This window comes from Amblyomma mixtum, chromosome 2, assembly GCF_055824585.1.
Source record: "Amblyomma mixtum isolate Tamu chromosome 2, ASM5582458v1, whole genome shotgun sequence".
Classification (NCBI taxonomy): domain Eukaryota; kingdom Metazoa; phylum Arthropoda; class Arachnida; order Ixodida; family Ixodidae; genus Amblyomma; species Amblyomma mixtum.
In genome coordinates this window covers 186282356-186302882 of record NC_143013.1, presented here as the reverse complement: position 1 = coordinate 186302882, position 20527 = coordinate 186282356, and the positions used below count along the sequence as shown (strand labels likewise).

The window sequence follows — 20527 nt, the reverse complement described above, 5'->3', positions numbered from 1 at the left end:
TGCATGCCTTTACATAAAAACGCTCCCATTTTCACTGCGTTAATGCGTGAAAAGGATAGAATGCACAGCATGCTCTGTTACTTTTGCCGCATCGTTGTGTTACCTAGAGAATGTAAGTAGACTGCATTCTATCAGATGACCGTTGTTTACTGCTTCTTGCTTGCCAACACTGCCAACGTCGGGCTTTTGCGTTTGTTTCCTCGCACTCTGAATTAGCGCAGTCTTAAGAGTCTCAGTAGCGACGCCGAAACTAATCCCGGCCTGCAAAAGAACAAACAACGTTACCTGAAGGTAGTAAGAAATGCTTCCATGCTCCAGTGATAATTGGCCCCTATTCACACGGGGACCGCTGCAGCAGCAGCAACAACGATACAACGGCCTTGCTTTGTGTTTTTCACTTGTTCGCCGAAGTGCTTGCTAGTCAGAAGGAAATGGCGATGTTGCTGAGAACACCTAAATTCATCGGTCTGTCTGCCACAAATTTGAGGCTAAGGAGTCAGTATTTCTCCGCCCGAATGAGCTCCTTGTGTCTGACATTTCGAATGCGTGCCATTCCAAACTAAATGATCAACATTAGTCGCTTACTGCCACGGTAAAAAGCGTGCCATCAAGAACGACCACCTAGGAAACTATTCTAGCAGAATAGCTCCTACTTCGCCTGTCAAGCATGTAGAGGAAGTGCCTCTGCGGACGTGAGCGATGCGTTCACCTCCGTGACAGGTAAAGTAGGGGGAATCGCCTCTGTGATCTGCTCTTGGATAACTCGGGAGATTGACGAAGAAACTGGATGTGAGGGCTGGGAGATATACGGCAAGAGCGATAGTTGGCAGGCAAACATTTCACGAATGAGATCCTTCCGTTCAGTTAGCAATGACGACTGGTCGAGGCCACCAAACGACAAACCAGCGAGGTGGTGGTGGCGAAAAACATTTATAAGCAATTAAATTTTTTACAGAAAGGTGATTGGGGTAGGACCCTATTGGCCCTTTCCCCTCACAGTACTAGGTGGAGCCCCTATTCCGGGGCCCCATTGGCAAGCAACGCCGCCCGCGTCCGTTGAACCAAGGCCTTTTGGCTCTTCAGGTCTTCACAGTCGAGCAGGGCCGCCTCCCAGTCCTCTCTGGTGGGGTTGGGGTTGGGGGGGATAGATGGGTTAGATTGACACGTCCAAACCATGTGGAAGGTGTCAGACACCTCCCCACAGAACTGGCACGTGCCATCAAAGGATGTATTGAAATGTATAAGCACCGCCGGGCACAGTACAGTGTTAGTGAGAATTTTGATGAGGAGGCGCTCGTCAACGCGATCCAGACCCTTACAAGGGGCCGGGTAGCGCCGGTGCTCCTCCTTGTAGTAATCGGTGATTTGTTTGAATGTAATGGCCAGATTGTCTGATTGGGAGTACCCTTCCAAGGACAGGGAGATAGCCCGGGGAGAGAGTGCGCGGGCGGCCTGATCGGCCTGTTCGTTTCCCTGGAGTCCCTGGTGACCGGGGGCCCAAATCAGGTTGCGTGGAGTTGGATCTTCAGATCGACAGCTATATTCCAGTATGCGCCAGGCAAGCGGGGGAGCCCAGCCCAACTCGTAGTTCCGACAGGCCCCTCGCGAGTCGGTTATAATGTGTTTTGACTTGGGATTCGTGAGAGCCAGAGCAATGGCAATCTCTTCCGCGTGTGTTGCGCTGTAGGCTTTGAAAGTGAGCCCGTTAACTGTGTTTGTGTTGTGTACGACTACGGCCGTGTACCACCCCCCGTGGTGTGGGCCGGCAACGTCTACGTAATACACATGTTCTTGGTTACCATAGTATCGCGCCAACGCTTCCGCGCGCGCCTGGCGACGACCGCTATGGTCTTCTCTGGACATGTTGCGGGGAAGGGGTCGGACCCGGAGGGCGCGTCTCCAGTGTTCTGGCACTCTCTCCCTTTCCTCAATGTGGTAGTCGTGTTTGATGTGTAGCCGGTCCAAGAGGCGGCGACCGGACGTGGTCTGTGCAAGACGCGTGTATTGGTTGACTAAGTGGGCCTCTCGAAGCTCCCGAAATGTGTTCACCACGCCCAAGGCCAGAAGCCTCTGGTTGGACGTGGTGACCGGAAGATCGAGAGCCCGCTTGATGACTTTCCGCAGGATGACTTCCAGTTGGTCATCATCGTGTTTGCGCAGGTGCAAGTAGGGAGTTGAGTAGAGGATTCTACTCTTTACGAAAGCATGGGCAAGCCGCAGTGCATCCTTGCTTCGTAATCCGCCCCGCTTGTTGGGGACCCGGCGGACGATTCGGCCCACCTGGTCTCCCACCGTGCGAAGTTTGGCTATGGTGGTGTCGACTCTGCGTTGGTGGTGTATGAAGAGGCCAAGGACGCGGATCTCTTTGGCCTCCCGGATCGGTCCCGAGGGGAGACTGATGCGAAGCGGAGTTGTGTCCCGAGGGGAGGGACGTAAGTGCACAAATTCTGATTTAGCTGGGGCGCACTGGAGTCCGCAGTAGGCCGCGTAGTCGTCGACTAGGGTCGCCGCTGCATGCAGTCAGGACTCCATGTGGCCCAGGTTGCCTCTCGTGGCCCAGATTGTAATGTCATCCGCATAAAGAGCGTGATGTATCCCGGGCAGAGAAGACAATTTGGAGGGAAGGCGAAGCATTGCCAAATTGAAGAGCAGCGGAGACAGGACCGCGCCTTGAGGTGTTCCCCTCGAGCCGATGGTGTATGGCCCGTGTTCCGCTTCTTGTATGCGTATATAGGCTTGACGGTCTGTAAGAAATTGACTTATGTAATGGAATGTTTTGTGGCCACAGTTGGTGTTACTGAGGTGGTCCAGGATTACTTCATGTTTGACGTTGTCGAATGCGCCTTTAAGATCCAAGGCCAGGACCACCTTGTCGTTGTGGGGACATTCGACAGGATCTAAAATGTCGTGGTGGAGCTGCAGAAGTATATCCTGTGCTGACTTGTGAGGACGAAAACCGAACATAGTGTCCGCGAAAATGTGCTGTGTTTCGAGAAAATCGGAGAGTCTGTCGCGCACCATCGTCTCCATCAGCTTGCCGACACCAGACTTCAGAGAGATGGGGCGAAGGTTCTCCACATCGATAGGTTTGCCGGCCTTCGGAATGAAGGTCACGAGAGCCGATTACCAATCGAGAGGGAGAGGAGTCTCTCCGTCCCAAATGCTATTGATGTATTTGAGGAGCGCGGCGTAGGCTGCGTCGGGAAGGTTGGCCAAAAGCTTGACCGTAACCTTGTCGCGCCCAGGTGCAGTGCCCCGCTTCATCTTGCTTAAGGCCGCCCGGAGGTCGTGCAGCTGGAACGGCTTGTCCAGCTCCGTGTTCTCTTCACCTGCATACGAGTACGCCGCCTGCCGGGGGTTCTTAGTGGTGTAAAGGCATCGATCCCTGAGCGTGTGCGCTAGCTGTGTTGTCGTTCCTGTAAAGTTGTGCAATGCCCTATGTAAGTCGCGTTGGGTTCCCGTGCGTGTTTGTATTGGATCGATGAGAGCGCGGAATAGGCGCCACGTGTTGCGGCCAGACATCTGGCGCGCAGCCCCGTTGCACCGGTCCACCCAGATAGTGTCGGCTAGCTGAGTAGCATATTCCGCTGCCTGTTGTGTGAGTTCGAGGATGCGATTCTTTAGGCGTCTGTTATGTTTCTGTTTCTTCCATCGTTTGGTGAGGCTGCGGCGGGCCTCCCAAAGGTGGAGCAAGTGGTTGTCCACGTCCATTTGTGTTTCTGTGAGCTGTATCTGCTTTTCGTGTTGCGTGAGTGTAGACGTGAGCGATTTGGACCATGCGTCGTATCCCGACTGGAGGGGATCTACGAAAGGTAGAGATGTGCGGAATGTCGTCCAGTCCGGTACACAAGCTTGTGTTAGTGGGCGTTTCAGGGGACGCATGTAAATGGTTGTGTTGATTATACAGTGATCACTACCCAGAGTGTCCTCTGTATTCAGCCAGTCGGCATTGCGTATGTTGCGTGTAAATGTGAGGTCCGGGCAAGTATCTCGTCGAATCGAATTGCCGACACGTGTTGGGTTGGCGGGATCAGTGTGTAATCTAAGTCCAAGTCTGGAAAAAAGTTCCGCAAGCTTCCGCCCACGTCTGTCCTCCCGGGGGTACCCCCATAGCCTGCTCGGGGCGTTGAAGTCGCCGACGATCAGAAGGGGATCCCTTCCCGCCACCTGCATTGCTTGGGTGCAAATTTCATTGAACGTGACGTTCTTAAGTTTAGGTGGGCAGTAAATGTTTAGAATGTGTACAGGTGGGTCAGACCGCTTTAGGGGCAGCACGGACACCATCGTGTATGGGAAAGGCGGTGTTGTGGGGAGCGTGACCTCCTGCGCAGTATACTGCTTGTGAACAAGTATACATGTCTGCGGGTTGCGTTGAAATGTAGCGTAGTTTGTGAGTTTGGCACCGGCGCCGGGTTCCTGAATGGCAACCACGGCGACGAGAAACTCAAAGGTCTCAAGATAGAGGCGGAGATGAGTCCGCTTCGTGCGCTTCTTGAGACCTCGGCAGTTCCACTGCGTTATTGTAAGCGGCTTAGTTGCTCTTGCTCGCGACTTAGGGTTGGGGGCCATAGTCGGAGGCGGAGGGTGGGGTTACGTTCTTGAGACTCCCCAGTCCGCTAGTGCCCGGCGCAGACGTGGAGGAGTCTTCCGAGAAGTCAAACTCATCGGGAATAACTGTGTTGAATTTTGAGGGGCGGTTAGCGTCCCTGATGGGCCCTACGCGTTTAAGGACGCGCGGATTGTCTTTTATCCATTTTTGGATAATGTGAGTTACGGCTTGTGTCACCTGTGCGATGACACTCTCCACCTGACGCCCAATGGTATCGTGGATTATTTTGGGGAGGTCAGCCAATTGTGTTTCAATTGCGGTCACCCGGCTCTCCAGGGCCGCGGCACGACTCTCCACAGGAGTAGGAATCTCCCTGTCTGTGATATTTTCTTCCTCGTCGCTCGACGCGGGCGGAGTAGGGAATTTGGCTTTGAGCGAGTTAAGCTGGCTGGCTAGTTTTTCGTTTTGAGCTCGCAAGAGGGCGAGCTCGCGCTTGAGTTCCTGCGTCTCGGCGGTGCTGGTGGGGGAGGAGGGAGGAGGGGAAGGAGAGGAGGCGACCCTCGCCCAGCTGCCTACCTTGGGTTGGTTGCAGGCGGCGCCGCCAGATGAAGCGTTGAGAGCTGGGAACTCCGCTGCTCCGGGTGGTGGCGTTACCGTTGCTGTCTTGCCTGGGGGAGGCATCACGCCACGTCGTGGCGTCTACTGGTTGTTTTGCTGCCGCCCTCCCCGTGTAGCGCCGGAATTGGCTCCCTTGGATGGCGTCCTGGGACCTGGCTGCGGCAGCTTGATGAATTTGGCGGTGCATTCGCGGGAACTGGTGAGGTGCGGGCCCCCGCAGATTAAGCACATAGGATTGCAGACGTGGGGGGCCATCCCCTCAGTACCAAGCCCCACGTTTTGACTACAAAGGCCGCATCTTACCTTGACCGAGGTGGGACAGTTGTCCACCCGGTGCCCCAGTGTGCCGCAACGGTAGCACGCTGGCACCGTTTTTTTATACTCCTTGACGGGAGTCAGTTCTGCATTGTAATGGACGTAACGCGGAACGCTGCGTGCCTCGAAAGTCAGCACAGCTACATTCGATTTTCCCAGCTTGCGCACATGGACTAATTCACCACCGCGCCACTGCACACTATGTTTCAATGATTCGCTGGTTTCAAGGTTATGCACAGAAATCACACCACGACACACATCACCGGTGAGCTTGAGGAGTCCGTGAAGCGGGAGCGATCCTTTGCTGGTTGTAATTTGGATGTCCGTCAGAAGCTTTTGAGCTACCTCGGGGTTCTGCCTGCCACAGACGATAATGTTTTGCTCCCAATTGGGAGAAATTGTAATCGCATTCATATGCTGTCTGCCGATGAGTTCCGAAATGGCAGCGCCGAGCTCACCTTGCTGGAATGCTGTTTTGAAGGCGACCGTACAGCGTGGCCGCAGCACGATCACGTAATCGTCAGGGTTCATCCTGACCGTCGGCTTCGGCGTCCACTTGGAGACTGGTGAAAATGACTTTTGTGGACATTTAGAAGACGGAGCGCGAGCGTCTCCCGTTGCTGATTTGTCGAGAGGAGTCTTGGGCGTTGCAGCTCCTCGTGCGTTCTGCCGGCGGCGGCGCCGGCTTTCAACGACTTGAAAAAGGGCAGCTTGCTGCGCCGAAATGGTGGATGGGCCATCCTCTAGCTGGCTTGCAGGGACAGACGACCACGACAGAGTCGTGGGATCGTATCGGCGTTGTTCAGGCAGAGCCATGTTGAGCGGTTGACTGGCGGGCGTCTCCGCAGCCAGCGGCGGGGGAGCCGAAGCCGTTAGGCCCAGCTCGACCGCTACGTGGTGATGCGGAGGGTTGCTCGAAATGGCCGAAAATTGGGCGTACCTGGGTCAGATCGGTGTCTCCAGGATCCTGCTGACTTCACAGATGCAGTCGCACAGGTTTGATAGGTATTACATCAGATTGCCGCGTTTCCAGTCGAAAATCGACGGAGCCGATGTGCCACGCGTCCGATCGCTCCGCGCTCAAACGCGGCGTCCAGCGAGGCGCTTCACAGGGTTGGAGGTACGGCGAGTGGAACCGTGTTGCCGACGAAGTTCATCATTAGCAACTTCACCACCTACGGAGGCGCTACTGGAGATTCAGTATCGCTGTCGTTAAGGGGATCGTGTAGACGCCGCCTGTTAGCGTGCACGTCGCATCGGATCGCATAGTGTTTCCGTCCACTTCCGCCGGGTTCCCATGTCTTTATTTAGAAGACCACTGACTCTGGGATGTATTATGTCCCACATCGGGGGTTCAGAAAATCTGGTTCGGTGTCTGATAGAAGGGGAAGAAGTTTTGAACGCAGGACACATCATTTGCTGCGGCTTGAAAGGATAGACAGCTGCGACGTATACAATCCAAGGACTGTGCCTGCAGACATCACAAGTTCGGCAAAAGCCGCACGAGCTGTGGTTCGAGTTTAAGGGCGACGAAACCATACAGGTGGGCACATGTGCCATTTACTGGCATAATTCGTTTTCTTTGTGGCGAGAGCCCCCCTTGTTCTCTGAGGCCTGTTCTCTCTGTACTTGTCTTGAGTGCCCGCACTCTACACAATAAAATGTTCTTGGTACTCACCGCAGAGGGATAAAAAAATGGCTGAGGCTTAACTTGGTTAACCCTGGTCAGATGCGCAGCATATTGATGGCGAGGCTTGGTAATACATGGCTTTCCTTGGTTGAATACTTGGTCATTTTAATACAACCACTAGAAGCCTTCGTCGTGGGGGAAGACAACGGCATGGCTACAGCGGAACGCCGACTAACCCCGAGACGCGCGTTGGGTGAGCGCCTGGATTGCCACGGAAGCCGCGTCCGCCTGCCCGGTGGAGCGAGCGTTTCAACTAAACCGAGTGTGAACGCGCGTTCGAAATGCGCGGGAGTGTGACGTCACCATACCACGTGATTCACACGGCGTGCAACCGCAGCGGCAGCACAAGTTGGAGCCCCGTTTCTCCACTGTCGTGACGTCATCGTGTCACGTGGTGTGACGTCTTGTATCACGTGATTTGGAGGCGCACAACCACAGCGACGGTGCGAGGTGGGCCCCCGTTTCTCTGCTGTCGTGACGTCATCGTGTCACGTGGTGTGACGTCATGTATCACGTGATTTGGAGGCGCATAACCACGGTGAAGGGCTGAAGTGGTAGCTAAAGTAGTATGCTTCGCTTAATATCTTGTGGTCAGCTGGCCCGAACCGCAAAAGAATATTGTAAACTAAACCAAATAAACGTTTTCCACCACCAGCATCCCTCCTCACGTTATGCAATATTGGTCTTTCTTCTCTTTCGAGATTATGTATACCCAGAAGGGGCTTACATGATTTCCCCCTGAGCTGTGCGCAGTGACGTCATGCGCTCCTCGCGAATGCGCAGTATGGTCGACGGAGCGATCACGCGAAACGGCTCACTACGAAAATAGGCCTATTGTGTCACGTCATCACGCACGCCAGCAGCTCTGTTTCGATTCCAACCTAGAACCCAATTTTGTTTTAAGGATAAGGCCTTTTATCCCTCATCGTTGTCGACAGAAGGCTGTCAGCAGAGGTGTCACACTTTTGACGGGTGTCCACCGAGATATGAGAGACAGCTACTGCGTAATTTCCCTTCCTCAAATACAATTTTCATTTTCGTTACGGCCCCTCTTTCTCTTTCTTCTTTCACTCCCACTTTATCCCTTCCTGTAAGGTGTGGATCAAGTGTCCACCGAGATCACAGAGAATAACTGCGTCATTTACTTTCCTCAAAAAGCGTTGCGTTCAAGGCGCAAGGCATCGCGCGGACTGTAGTGGCGTTCCGTGGACCCCTTGGCATTGCTACAACATGCTGTCGCATTCCACTCTAAAAAGCGAAGCTTAAAAGTTATTAATTAGTAGTTAATTGGTATTTGGACATTGGTTATTAATTGGTGAATAATTCAGTGTGACGTCATCTAGTGCTGACGCCACCAGCCCCCACAGGCAAAATGGTGCGGAAAACGCTTTCGCCTCTACGTACTTTACACAGTCAAAGTGCCCCCTGAGTTTTTTTTGCTGTTATTCAATTTTGTTTTCATTCAAATGTCTGATGGCGTCATAGGGGACCACCTTCCGGCGACACATTTTGCGGGGACGCCCGGCGTCATCATAGCCTTCTAATGGTTTCGCGTTAATAATTTAATGATTAGCGTGTTCCGGTAAAAGCGAGTAGCGAAGTTGTCCGGAAAGCACTCGACGCTTCAGACGCCAAGCCCCGTCTGACTGCCCGATACACGACACCTAGCGCTGTCAGACTAGGTTCAATAGTAGTTCAACCTTGGCACGGGAGGAGCAGTGCCCCGCTTGAAGTCCCTTTGACACTCTCTCTTAGCCGTGAAGAATATGAAGCGGAACGGCCGCGTGAAAAGCGCACGGACTAGACTCCACTAGTTCAAAAAAAAATTCACTGCTTTACCTCAAGTGATCAAAGTCCTTGGTTAAACGGACTCGGGCAGCGTTGCTTGTAAATGGGTCCCCAGAAAAGGGGCTCCACCTAGTATTGCGAAACGCGCGAGCAAAATATGTAGAAAAGTATCTGGCAGGCAAGGCGAATACGGTATGCACCGACGCCGCGCAATACCCCTACAAAAGGGGGAAGATAGAGCAGAATGCCGTAGCTATAGTGATAAATTCGGACTATAAGGAAATGACTTCCGCATCGGCATATGAGTGCACTATAACCGAAGGAGAAGAAATGGCTGTTGCTCTAGCGGCCGTGGAGGGATATCGCGCAAACAGACCCCTAGTAATACTCACAGACTCCAAAGAGGCATGCCGTAACTAGTATATGAACGGCAGAATCAGTCGGAAAGCACTTCGCATTCTCCTTCGCGCAGACTATCCCAAATAACCAGTCAGACACACTATTTTCTGGATACCGGGACACACCGGAATCGAGGGCAACCAGAGGGCCGACGAAGTAGTTCGCTAGCACACGAACCAAGCGCTTCAACACGCGGCCCATGAGGATTTCTCCCGGGCAGCCCGAGGTAATCGGAGGTATTGAATTATTACAGTGGAATGAGGGCAAAGTATCCTCCCCCACAACACCTTTTAAATCAACAAGAAGCAGTATACTGGCGGCAACTGCAGACGGGAACCTTTGCGAACTTACATATACTAAGCAAAATGTACTCGGATCAGTACAGGGACATATACCCATGGTGTGGGGCCAAACCCACCCTATATCATATCACGTGGGAATGCAAAAGAAACGAGGCTTTCCATAGAATACAATAATTACGAGGAACTTTAGCGGCTAAAGTGGTGAAAGGCGAAAGCCTGAGTGCTGCATTCTGCTACGCGATTTTTCCCTGCACATTTTGTTGGTGCATTAATTAACTGCCAGTTAATGACGCTTAAGCTTCGCCTTTAGGAGTGGAACGCGACAGCGTGTTGTAGCGCTGCCATGGAGTCCAAGGAACGCCACCACCCGTTCGGCGCGATGCTTTGCCCTTTGAACACAACGCTTAAGGAAAGGAAATGGGGCTGTAATTCTCTGTCATCTCGGTGGGAATACGACCCCGTCTGCCAAAATTGTTACCAAGGAGAAATCGCCACCCAGGCTCACATCCTCTGGGGTTGCGCGGGAAATCCGCCCCCTCGAACCTTACTGCCAGCTCCCTCCGAAGACGGATGGAACGAACTCCTCAAAAGGCCAGACAAGAGCATCCAACTGGCACTCATTTCGTGGGCCCAGGAAGTCGCCCCCACCTGGGGCGCCTGGGGGCCACACCAAGCCCACCTGCCCTAAATCCCGCCAATCTATGGCAATAAAGTTGTTTCTCTCTCTCTCTCTCGGTGGACAGCTGAGGCGCACCGAACAGGAAGGGAGGAAGTGTGAGTGAAAGAAGAAAGAGGGGCCGTAATGAAGAAAATGAAAATTGTGTTTGAGGAAAGGAAATTACGCATTAACTGTCTCACATATCTCAGTACACACTAGTCAAAAATTGTATTTGAGGGAAAGAAGTTGCGCAGTGACTGTCTCTTGATTGTAAAACATTTTATTCGCCGGGAAGAGCTTGGCAAGAGGTCGCGTTAAGTGGTCGAGAGTACATAGCCCTCGACGACTTTGTCAGCCCACTCCACCGCCAAAACTTGCGTTCTGGGGTCAGAGCTAGCCAGCACGGTCTCCCACCGCTCGAGAGAAGGAGCTGTAACTAGATCACCCGGAGGTGGCTCTATTTTGCAGTCCCACAGGATGTGATCGTAGGTAGCACGGTGGCCACAGTGTTTGCAGTTTGGGTTGTAAAGATCTGGATAAATGTGCGCGAAGAGTGATGGGGTGCGTATCGATCTCGTCTGTAGACGACGCCACGTAACCTCTTGTTCTTTAGTAAGTCTTTTGTCTGGAGGGGGGAAAATTCTCCTCTCTAGTTTAAAATGATTGGTGAGATCATGATATGTGATCATGGAGTCCTTCGTGAAATTCAGGGAGCCAGACTCATCCACTGCCCGGTCGACGAAACCTCGGGCTTTATTGTGGGCTGCCTCGTTCCCCGGATTCCCCGAATGGGCTGGGACCCATATCAATTCGGAATAATTTGGTGAGAATTTGGTTGCGTTAAGGATTCTAAGGGAGGTGTTTGTAATTCGCCCTTTAGCGAAATTATTGATACCCATTTTGGAATCGCTGAAGATGATGCTCCCTTGGGTATGCGCTAGGGCGAGGGCTATAGCCGCCTCTTCTGCCGTTTCAGAGGATTTCGTTTTGATTGTCGCCGAGACGATGTGGTCACCATTCTCGTTCACAACCACAATTGCAAAGGCATTGGTATTTTTGTATTCTGCCGCATCTACATAAAGTGTTCCAGCGCACTGTCTGTATTTGTTATGTAAGGCTTTGGCTCTTGCTTGTCTTCTACCCTCATGGTGTAAGGGGTGCATGTTTTTGGGGAGTGGTTTGATTAGTAGGGCCGTCCTATAGTCGCGGGGTAAATCTACTTTAGCATCGTTATTCGTAGGTTGAAAGTTAATTCCGAGCCTGGTAAGAATACTCCTGCCAGTTCTGGAATTGGCTAATCGCGCTGTTTGAGCCATTAAATGGGCTTCTTTCAGTTCATTGTAGGTGTTATGTATTCCTAACCTCATAAGCCTTTCAGTTGAGGCATTTAGTGGGAGTCCTAACGCAGCCTTATAGGCCTGCCGTATCATACTATCCAATTTGTCCTTTTCTGCTTTCGAAAATTTGAGATAAGGGGTGGCATAGAGTATCCTGCTTAGCGCAAAGGCCTGCACTAGTCGGCATAAATCTCTTTCCCTCACCCCTTGTCTGCGGTTAGCTATGCGGCGGATTAATCGCGCCGTCGCTTCTACCGTGCGTTTTAGCTTAGTGAGTGTGTCAGTATTCTTTCCATTTGTTTGTAAATACAACCCCAGTATCCTCATGGTCTGTACCTCTTTGACAGATCGTCCATTAACATAGACGTTTATTTGCGGGGGGGATGTCGTGGTACGCCTACCTCTTTGTTTACGACGGATCACGAAGAGTTCAGATTTTTGCTCAGAACAAGTGAGGCCGGATTCCCATGCGCATGCCTCAATGATGTCCACTGCTGCTTGGAGTGTGTCTTCTATGTAGCCTTCGCATCCTTTGGTTACCCAAAGTGTGATGTCATCTGCATAGAACGTGTGATGTAGATCTGGTATTTGTGCCAGTTTGGGGGGAATTTTGATGAGGGAGAGGTTAAAAAGGAAAGGGGACAGGACGGAGCCCTGTGGCGTTCCTTTACTTCCTAGTGTGATTGGGGCAGACTCTATTGTTCCGACCGTTATCACTGCTGTTCTGTTAGTGAGGAAGGATCGGATGTAGTTGTACGTCCTTTCTCCGGGGTTGATTTCTGACAAGTTTGTCAAAATGGCTTTGTGGGTGACGTTGTCGAAAGCTTTAACAAGGTCTAAACCCAATATTGCTTTCGTTCCTGTTCCCTCGTCAGCTTCAATTATGTCCTTGTTAAGCTGCAAGAGTATGTCTTGGGTAGATAGTTGGGCCCTGAATCCTAACATTGTTTCAGGTAGGAGGTTCATGTCCTCCGCATAGTTTTGGAGCCTATTGAGGATGACATGCTCCATGAGTTTGCCTAGGCATGATGTTAATGAAATTGGGCGTAGATTCTCAGTGCTGAGTTTCTTACCCGCTTTAGGAATAAAAGTGATTTTCGCGTGTTTCCACTCTGGTGGTATGTTGCCTGCATGCCAGTATTTGTTCATAAGGTCTGTAACCGCCGCGATCGACGTTGCGTCTAAGTTCCTGAGAGTCTTATTTGTTACTTTGTCTGGTCCTGCCGCAGATGTTGTCCGCAGTTTTCCAATTGCGTACCAGACCTCTGCGTCTGTGATGTCTGCGTCTAAATTTGGATTAGGAGTCCTCCGGTAGTCTGGTTGAGTGGTACCATCATCCGTGTTTAGATAACGTTCTGCTAGCTCTTTGATTAGGTCTTCAGGTGTACCCTCATATTTATGTATGAGTCTGTACAGTTGACTTTGTTGCACGGGACGTGTTTGTTCTGGGTCGAGCAGGTGTCTTAGAAGATGCCATGTCTTCTTATTTCCGAGCTGCCCATTGACGCTTTCACATATTTGGTTCCATTGTTGTTTTTGGAGAGTAAGTGTATGTTCCTCGATTCGCCTCTCGATTTCAGCGATCTTTTTGCGTAGTCGCTTGTTGTGTTTTTGCTTCTTCCAGCGTTTTTGGAGGCCTTTTTGTGCCTGCCACAGGTGTAGCAGCTTTGAGTCTGCAATCTGCTCCTCCTTCTCAACTGGCACCGCAACGCTAGTGGAGCTGACATCCTCATTCAGGGAGATAACCCAGTCGCTAAGGTTAGAGATCTCCTTTGGAGCTGTTTTGTCGCGAAGTTGCCTGAACTTGTCCCAATCCGTGGTTCGTATTTCTTTTGCTTTGTTTTTAAGTTTTGTCGTGGGGAAGGTGATGCTAAGGATGAAATGATCACTACCAAGGTTTTGCCCGGTGTTGACCCACTTTGCGTCCTTGACGTTTTTAGAGAGGGATAGGTCTGGAGATGTGTCGACACATATACTGTTACCCATGCGTGTGTGGTCGCTCGGGTTGTTTAGCGTTGTGAGCCCTAGTGACTGTATGATTTGCCAGAGCAGGTTCCCTTTCGGAGTTGCTTTGGTATATCCCCATGCTGGGTGTTGAGCGTTGAAGTCTCCCACAATTATTAGTTGAGCCCTAGCAGCCAGCTTTACTGTGTTTATCAACAAGTGTGGGAGTCCATTGCCTTTGTTTCTGGGCGGGTTGTATACATTAAGGATGAAGAGATTTGAGTCTCCTTTTTGCCTTGGTACTATTTCAAGTAGGGTGTAATCTTCTTCCGAATCATTTATAAAATGTTGAATTGCGGTGATATTTCTATGCACCAGAGTGGCTGTGAAGGAGCCGGCTGCGCTACTAGTATCATAATGAGGTGGCAGATATGCTTTATAGCCTGGCAGTGTAGCCCTGCCGCTAGCTTCTTGCAATGCAATCACGTCTGGGGTTGTAACAGACGGTGCTTGTTGGATGTGGAGCTGCAAGTGGGCCCGCTTGCGGCGGAAGCCTCTGCAGTTCCATTGCCAAATTTCAAATTTTTGGCGTTGTGCCATGTTGGGTTATAGATGGTTGTGGCGTCGTGGACAGATCCAAGATGGGGGGTAGGCGGGCCTCGATAGTTGTAAGCCTATCCATTATTTGCTGCATGCACGTGGCTATTTGGGATACCTGTCCCTCTAGTGTTGCAAAGCGAATATCTATCTCTGCAAATTTGGTAGTAACGAGGCCTTGGAAGGTTGCTTGTTCTGTTGATATAGCGCTAGTTCTCTCTGACAGAGTATTGATGTCTGCCCTGAGTTTGGTAGGCGCTTTCGACGGCTGCGGGGTGTCGGCTTCCGAAGCCTCGGCCTTTCGTTTGGATTCCTCGCCTTCTTTTGTAGGAAGCGGTCTTTTAGTTGCTATTCTGGCGTCTGTGTCCGTCGCGTTATGGGCCGAAGACTGGGACGCGGTGGAGGGAGTGTGGCAAATGGCGTCTGTTTCCATCGCACTATTGGTCGAAGCCTGGGACGCGGTGGGTGGCGTTCTAGCCGCAGTGGCATTCTGTACCTGATGCGCTTGTAACAGGCGTTTAATGTCAGCCAACTCTTTTTTAAGGCTGGCAATTTCTCTGTCTCGGGATTGTAGTTGTATCTGAAACTCCTTCTCTCGAGCGTCAATAGATTGGGAGGCCTCTGCTGGCCAGCTCACCTTTTTGTTGGAGCGGCTATCGCTGCGTCCGCGGCTCGAGCTTCGCTTGTTGTTCCCTGCAGGGTTCCCCAGGGGCGGGAAGGAGCTGGAGTTGTTCCGGCTGTGGCTGCCTCCTTTTCCGGTAGCACCCTGTTCCTTCTTCCTGGGCCTAGATTGGTGTCCGTGTAGTGATGAGTCGTTGTCCCCTTGCTTGGGTGCCTGGTTGCCATGGGGCGTTCCTTGTTTGTTCCTGTTGATCAGCCGGAATTTGCAGTTCCGGCTGCCTGTGTTGTGGCCCCCGTTGCAGACGATGCAGACGGGTTGGCACGTTGGCTGTTCTCCCTCAGGTGGAGGCGAGTGATTTTCTCCGCAGCGGCGGCAAAGGTTCGTTGTAGGTTTGTAGCAGACGTCGGCCCGGTGTCCTACCCTCCTGCAGTTGTAGCATACTTCATGTTGCTCCCTGAAGGGGTGGACCCGAAAGACGCCGCACTGATAGATTACTTGGCTGGGTAGCTTCTTTCCAAAAAAGGTGATTTGTATTGTTCTGGACTGTCCGATCCTTCGGGCATCCACAACTTCTATTCCTTCGTTTCTGTTTCCGAAGCCTTGGCGAACCGCTTCGGGCGAGTCTCCCGCGTAGGCGTTGTAAATGACCCCTTTTACCGAGTCTTCGGGCGCCGCCACGTACGACGTAACGTTGTAGGTTTGACCTTGGAGGTTCAGTTTTTCAATCTTGGCGTATGCAGTCGCCCGTTGACGATCGGGCGTGCATAGCGTGAAGGTGTTGTTGGCCGTATTGACTCTGATAATGTCTTCATTCTTCACCGTATCATACGGCAGCCTGGACACCTCGCAGGCGCAGAAGAGTAGTAGTCCGGGCGCAAAGTCCCTCAGATTCCAACCTTGTGGTCGGCAGACGATTTTGTAGTCATCGGTCGGTAAGCGCGGGAGAAGTGCTTTCTTGCTGAGTGCAAGTAGCTTTTTCCCGTTCTTTCGCGATGGAAAATTGGAATTAGACTTGCCTTGGCCGTGCCCCTGCGCAGGCTCGTCGTCGGTTGATGCGGGCCCTTTATTCTTCAGGCCTCGTTGTCGGTCGCGGTACCGAAGAATGGTTTCCCATTTTCCGTCCTCGAGCTCCGACGCTGATATTTTCTCGCCTTCCACGGCGTACTCCATCTTTGCAGGTCCCTGGGAGCTCAGTTCCCGGCGTAGAGGTGACGAGCTAGGTCGAGCTCGATGGCTAGGCCGGCAGTCAGCCGGCAATATGCCTAGGTGTCCGTAGATTGGCAAAATCCGGCTTCAGCAGGCACTGGACAATGGCCCGGATGTCGTCCAAAATATTCGAGCCCGAAGGCTGACTCTTTCTGCCGAAAAGTGGCTTCGAGGCGGGAGCCCATGCGAGACACGTCAGCACAGCTCCGTCCTCTTCCTCTTCTCGGTGGACACCCGTCAAAATTCGCGCGCTGAGCCGTCACGACCATTTGGACCAATCTGAAACGCGGACAAATACGCCTTGCTCGTCGTTAAATCGGTTTTTGAGAAAAGGAATGTCTCTCATATCTCGGTCGGTGGACACCTAAACCTCGCCGTAACGGGAAGGGAGGAAGATGGGAGTGAACGAAGACACCGTATTCACTAGACGCACCTTTGTTCATTTTAAACCATCGAGCTAGGATGGCGGAGGGTAGCTTCTCAACGTTCACACGCGAGCAATGCAAAACCTGCATCACATACCAGAGTTTGCTAATAAAAAAAAGATTGCAGACTGTATCTGTGGCGAAAATTGAAAGGCTGGTGCCTTTCCATTTCCCAGCTCGGTCACGTGCGTCTTTAGTATGCTCTTTCCAATACTCCTCGCTATCGCGATAAGCATCAAGCGGAACGCCCAAATACTTGCCCGGGGTCGTCGCCCACGGTACGTTGGCAAAATGGTCCGGGTGGGATGGCCACCATCCATGCCAGAGCCCAAGGCACTTGGACCAGTTAACCCCGTTACCTGTGACTTCGCTGAACGCGCGTACACACCCGACAGCTTCACTTATGCTCCCCTGATCAACCGTAAATACTGCAACGTCATCTGCATAGGCCAGCAGCTTAACTTCAGCTGCTTGTAACCTAAAGCCATTAATACTATTGATTTCTATGATTTTCATGCACAGCGTTTCGATGTAAATACAAAACAAGAGAGGGCTGAGGGGGCAGCCCTGACGCACCGAACGCTGCACGCTAATGGGGCCCCAGACTCTTGTTAACAATCAGTCTTGTCGTGGAGTTTCGATACGCCAGGGCTACACCCTTACGGATAACTGAACCGACGTTCACATGGTCTAAAACGGTAAACAAAATTTCATGGGAAACACAATCAAATGCATTTTCGAGATCAATCTGAAGCATCGCTACTCGCCCATTCATGTCTTCACAGCTTTCAAGCACACTGCGCGCTTTGTGAATGTTGGAAAAAATTGAGCGCCCTTTGATTCCACATGTCTGGTGGGGTCCAACAATATCCGATATCACTGTCTGCAGTCTTCGCGCCAATACCTTCATAAAAATTTTGTAGTCCACATTAGTGAGTGCTATGGGTCGATACGCTGTAACCAATTGTAATTTCTCTATATCATCCGTTTTAGGTATGAGCACTGTATGGGAGATCCCAAAAGACGGAGGCAATACGTTTATTTCATAGGCTTCATTGAAAATTGTACACAGCACTGGGGCAATTTCGTGCTTAAATTCTTTATAAAATGCTGCACTGAATCCATCTGGTCCTGGCGATTTTCCTAGGTTTAACTGATCTATCGCGTGCTCTACCTCGCTGTGAGTTATTGCTAGTTCCATTTTCTTTTTGCTTTCTTCGTAGAGCCGTAGCATTGCACCAAGAAACTGATGCGTAAAGGCTACTGCGTCTACAGGAGTCGATGAAAAAAGCCTCTGGTAGTATTCATTAAAGGCTTCTTTGATGTGGTCAGTGTCTGCCGATAAGATACCCCCCCCCCCCCCATTCTATTTTATCGATGTAATTTCTTTCAGCGCGCGCTTTTTCTAGACCAAGAGCACGTTTCGATGGCGCTTCGCCAGCAGCTGTTTCTTCCGCCCTTGCCCTCACTAGTGCTCCGCGATAACGCCGTTCTTCCATAAGCTCTATCTTTTGTTTTGTTTTCCTGACATCTTCTATCCATTTCCCAGGCTCATTGCATTCCTGCTTCATCAGCGTTTGAAGCAGTGCCCTTAGCTCAGCTTCGTCTTGTTTTTCCTTGTAACGGATACATGTCGCCCTTTCTATTGCTGTGATTTTTAAAGATTATTTACTTAGCTCCCACTATTGCCAAATCTTCAGGTTCTTGCGCGGGTTTATTTTCCCTATTTCATCCTTTACTGCTCTGCAGTAGATTTCGTCTTGAAGAAGCGTGTTGTTTAGCTTCCACATTTCCCACGAAAATGCCTTGCTTCGGTTCACACTTTCCAGGCAGCACTCAACTGGTTTTAGTTTGGTTTTATGGGGTTTAACGTCCCAAAGCGACTGAGGCTATGAGAGACGCCGTAGTAAAGGGCTCCGGAAATTTCGACCACCTGGTGTTCTTTAACGTGCCCTGACATCGCACAGTACACGGGCCTCTAGAATTTCTCCTCCAAAGAAATTCCAGCGGCCGCGGCCGGGATCGAACCCGCGTCTTTCGGGTCAGCAGCCGAGCACCATAGCAACTGAGCCACCGCGGCGGCGCAGCACTCAACTAAACAGTGGTCTGAGAAGGAGACTCCCACAACTTCATAATGGTTGCAATCAGGGGCAAGGTCGACTGATGCGTAAATGCGGTCTAGCCGTGCATGGCTTGAGCCCTGGAAATGAATGAACTGCAATGTCCGCGCACCCTTAATAAGTTCAGCCACATCCTCAAGGTTTCCGTTCTCGATCATTCGCATCAACAGTTCAGTGCTCCTGTCTCGAAACCCCAGGATGCTTGACCTATCGCGCGCATTAAGAATACAATTGAAGTCGCCTAATACAATGAGCCGCCTCTCCGTACAAAGGCGCTCTTGGAGGCTTTGGAAAAAGGCAACCCTTTCCTCAACCACATTCGGCGCGTACACAGTAACAATGCGCCACTCATTGCCGTTCCGACAAAAATCAAGCCGAATACACCGGCCATGCACACACGAAAAATAAGCCTGCACCTCTAGCCCCGGCATCTTCTTTACAAAAAGCACGCAGCCAGCCGATGTTCCCACTGCTTGACTGACGACAGCATAAAATCTAGTCGTGAAACGTCGCACCATGCTGTCGGTTCCTTCGTTGCCGTCCACTTTGGTCTCCTGCATGGCCAATACATCTATCTCGCGCTCCGTAATAAGTCGGTACACCTGACCTTGTTTTTTTCTTGCCGCCAGGCCCCTCACATTCAATGTAGCAAAGACGCACGACCGGCCCGAATTTATTTTCGGGAAAGCATGGACTGGTTTCTTGCAATCCAAAAAGCAGCTGCGGAGCCTCCCGAGTGGCTCTCAAGACTAGAGCCGTTGTGTATGTTGCGGGAATTTTAAGCTGACCAAGCCAGTCTCGTGCTGGCTGACCACGACAGTGTCGTATGTATATAGCGTTATGTGTATTTTTGTTGTGCAATGTCATGAGCCAAAGCCAGGCAATAAAGAAAAAAAAGCTGGCATGGCGGAGTGGTAGCGTGGTCGACTCGCACTCCGGAAACCGGGCTTCGATTCCCAAGCTCGGCCAATTTCTTACTTGGTTTTATTTATTTATCTGGTCTGACTAGAAAGGTTAATTAGACTAATTGGTTAAGTGAGCAATTAACTAAACTCAGTCCCACTTACTTCGAGCATCACTATACGATCCCTTTAATTGTTTGCATGGTTAGTAGCCAAAGTACAATTGGCCCCGTTTCAAATTCGCGCACTGTGACGTCACGACCGTTTCGACCAATTGAAAAGCGTGACATTTCTGTCGACAGCTCCTGCTTACAACGATGAGGCATTAAAGGTTTCCGCCTTAAAATCCGAGTGCGGAACAGTGGGAGAGTTTGCTCTCCAGCGGCAACCCGGTTCTTCAGAGAGAACTGGTCATCCATGCCCAGCTAGCAGCCAAGCTCAGCGGTGCCCTCGAATAGGGGCGCCGACCTCTTTCGACCGTAATAACTTGTAAAATAGAGCAAATAAAGTTTATCCTAGGGGAGGGAACCTATAGGGCCACAACCGTAGGACCTCTCGCCAGCCATTTAATGATTAATAAATATTTTTCACCACCACCACCTCGGCGGCTGCCCGCACAATTCCGTTGGATCGTGACAATATCCAGTCTGTATCATCCGTAAACTAACAATGCGGGTTGTTCCACTTCCGATTGTGGTGTTCGCGGAAGGAGGTTTTATTGATCCTTAGACATAATGTTAACGCGAACTCGACTAACAACGCCCCTCCCAGAAATATCCTTGCAATCTGAGCCATATTCCTTCTACGTCCTGGTCTCTCGCCCGCTTGCTTACATCCTTGGCGTTTAAATGTCTAGTCGCGGGTCAGGACACTGAACTGCGCTTTTACATTCCCTCATTGCCAGTTCTATACATACAATACCACTACTTCGTCATCATGACTGGATGTAGGCGCTTAAAGACAGAGAGAGAGAGATCGTGCAAGCTTCAGTTTCTGCCTGTTATAAACTTCATTAGGCTAGGACCCACGGCTCTAGTCCAAGTGCAGGCGCGTCT

The 20527-nt window shown here is 51.2% G+C and overlaps 1 pseudogene; it reads right to left on the bottom strand.

Moving 5' to 3' along the window:
• Positions 1-934: 934 nt before the first annotated feature.
• LOC149361830 (uncharacterized) lies at positions 935-6298 on the bottom strand (annotated as a pseudogene).
• Positions 6299-20527: the final 14229 nt, after the last annotated feature.